The 3,309-nt window shown below is 31.2% G+C and overlaps 1 pseudogene; it reads right to left on the bottom strand.

The window, feature by feature from the left end:
• Window positions 1–508: 508 nt before the first annotated feature.
• Window positions 509–1,177, bottom strand: LOC107916162 (major pollen allergen Bet v 1-F/I-like; annotated as a pseudogene).
• Between the last annotated feature and the right edge of the window lie 2,132 nt (window positions 1,178–3,309).

Genomic DNA, 3,309 nt, shown 5'->3' with positions numbered 1-3,309 from the left:
CTCCAAAACCCTAAAAATCCTAAAAACCCTAAACCCTAACGCTAAAAAACAAAAACCTAACGTGAGAAAAACGAGGAAAACATGTCCCCAGGGGCGCCCTACGTGTCAGCAAATCACTTCCACGTCAGCGCGTTTTGCTGACGTTGCAACAAATCGCGCCCACGTAAGACGTGGACGTGATTTGCTGACACGTGGCCTGACTTCGCGCTGACGTGGATGCGCTTTAGGGGAAAACGACCCATTCCGATAAATAATAAAATATCGGGCCCATTTCGGTAAATTTAAAAAAAAGTGACTTTTTTTGGCATTTTGCCCTAAAAATTTGATTATCTAAAAAACAAACTTTGTTGAGCTTGAGATATTGCTAAAACAAAAAATATATGAAAGAAAATTTTTCTTTGCAAAATATATACGAGGTAAAACCCAATTATTTTTGTAAGCTTATATGTTTATTTTATTTCATTATATATATATATCAAAGATAATACAACTCAAACTCTTTGAGTATAATAAAAATAAAGATGATCAAATCCTGAAGACTACCAGTCTTATTAATATAACAATGGAAAAACAAATTAATATCTTAGTTGCAAGCATCGGTGTTAGCCAAGAGGTAAGCTTCAATAGCCTTGTAAACTACCTCACTCCTTTGAATGAGAGCCTTGATTTCATCTTCAGTGATTATATAATCGCCAACGGTGTAAAATTTGATCGAGCTCTTGCAAACACTTCCTCCACTTGCAGCAGCCACAAATTGGTTCTCATAGCTGATTTTCTCAAGCTTGTCCCCCAGAGGTCCACCTTCGATCAAGCTGTAACTGTATGACAAATTGTTTTCATCATGTCTTCCAATCATGTGCTTCAGATATTGGAATGGAAGACCTAAGGAAATAAAATACTTGTTATCCGACATACTCAAGTCAAACAGATACCAAAAGAAGAAAAGAGCTAAAAGAAAGTGAATTAAAGAAGTGACTAACCTTCAACAAAATTGATCTTTACAATACTTCCTGGCTTACCATCACCTTCGAGCTCAACACTCTTAATTGCATGGGGGGCAGCCTTGGGGTAAAACCTTGGCACCTTCAAGAACAAAGGCTTTGAAAAGCCTGGTCGGGGTGACTGGGGAGGTTACCTCAAATTCACAAGTTACAACACCCATTATTCTAAAATTATTTCAAGTCTTTTCTTTGAGCTGAAAGAAGAGAAGAAGAAATGGATGAGTGAGTGAGTGTTTTGATGTGTGGGAAGCTAGAAAACTAGTATATTATTAATTATTTATAGACAGAACTTGAAGATTATTTCAATTTTTGATTGGATATATATATTGTTATTAGTCAAAAAAAGCATCCCAGATATGTCTAAGGGAATTTCCAATTTATGACTTCATATGTATATATATAGAACGGAAAATGCTTATATAAGTATTAACTGTTATAGGACTTGATGAAAAGTAGTGAGTTGGCTGATCCTGGATGCTGAACATGAAGCATCGACTAGTTCTATAATTCTATCCATATTTAGTATTAATAATTTACTTCATTTAAAATCATATTGGGAAATAATAATTCAAATTCACTGCTCTAGAACGTCAAAAACAATTCAATATATAAATCTCGATCCAATTTCTTATTTGAAAAATAATGATTTGGTGACCTTTATTTTAAATTAACTTCATTACAATTTTCACAAAATCGAATCCATAAAATCAGAATTCTTTGTGTGAATACAAATATCAACAAAATAATACATAATATTAGAATTTTATATTTCAACATACTTGATATATGTATATTCAATTAAAAAAAAAACCATTCTAGACAAGTCCCAGTCTTCCTAAGGGTGCAGCCGTACTGTCGTGAATACATAGAATAGAGTTTAGGACTCTTTCTTTTTCAAGTGAATTAAGAGACGAGACAGAAAACGTTAAAGAAAAAAAATCTGAGGATGCCCAAACCATTTTCTTAAAAAAATAAAAAATAGGATGTGGACACTATTATTTTTTTAAAGGAATTTTTTAATAATTTGTGTATAATTTTTTGAATCAATTCAGACTGAATTTAGATAAATAGAGTTTCACATGCAAATACAGATGCCCTTTTAACCTCGTTTTGTATAATTTCATTTTAGGATTTTTACTCTTTTTTTTAAATATATACTCATTTGGCTTGCCATCTTAATATACTTATCCTCATCGTATGTCTCGTGTCATCTTTTCATTGCTCTCGCCAACCGCACCAGCATCAGTTAACAATCAAATCGATTAACGTTTGTTTTTATAATTCAAATTTCACACTTAATTTTTAGTTTATCAAACATCACATTAATTTTAACAATTTCTTTTTGGTTTTCTATTTTTGAATATATCGGTGTGATTTCATTTGGGTTTTAGGGTTAATTTGATGAAAGTTAATTGCTAGTATTTTTAGCTAATTATAAAGTCTCATCAAATCAACTCTAAAACTTGAATTAAGCACTCAAAATTTAACATTGTTATCTTCAGATGCCAAAATATATATTTTTCGACAAATACTGGTACCACATTAAACAAAAAAAAATACAAGTACCATGTTAGAAAAATGTCAAACTTAAGTCAAATATAAGTCCGTGGTGGAACGACATGGATCCATCTCGCATAAAGCACAAGTGCTTTTCAGGAAAAGTTTATAGTATAAATATCACAAACTAACTCGGTTTTCAAAATTTTAATTTTTAAACCAGATTTTTTCCTACAACTAGGAGGTCAAGATCTTACCTAGAGGATTTACAGGAGTATGGGAAGGAAATATGTCACATTCCAAAAACCAGTTAGTAGAATTGGGTATTAAGATGTGGGCTCGAGAGAAAAATTGAGTTTAACATCATAGAAATTAAAATAGGATAAAATAATTAAATAAATAATAACGACAATAATAAAATATTAAAATGGTTATTGGGTCTAAAATTAGGTGGTGAAAATTAAGATTAGATGATTGTTTATTAAATAACTTAAAACGAAATCGGGTTTGATAATAATTGAGAAAAATGTGTTTTAATTAAACTAAGGTCTGATTTGAAAAACAAGGGAAAATATAGAGTCCTCAAAAGGAAAATTTTCCTTAACTAAAAAAAAAAAAAAACACCGCTAATCTTGCTTCTTTAAACAATCGTCTTCTTGCCTCCCATTTAACTTCACATTCCACATTTAGCTTCAGATTCGAAATTTTTCCCAAGTTCAAATTTGATATTTTATCTCAAAATTAACTCATCTTTGTGATTTTCGAGCTATCCAAACACCTCAACACCTTTCAATTTTAAAGAAAAATAATT

This window comes from Gossypium hirsutum, chromosome D10 (genome assembly GCF_007990345.1).
Source record: "Gossypium hirsutum isolate 1008001.06 chromosome D10, Gossypium_hirsutum_v2.1, whole genome shotgun sequence".
Classification (NCBI taxonomy): Eukaryota; Viridiplantae; Streptophyta; class Magnoliopsida; order Malvales; family Malvaceae; genus Gossypium; species Gossypium hirsutum.
Note: the sequence above shows the minus strand (reverse complement) of the source record. Positions and strands in the feature narration are given on the sequence as shown.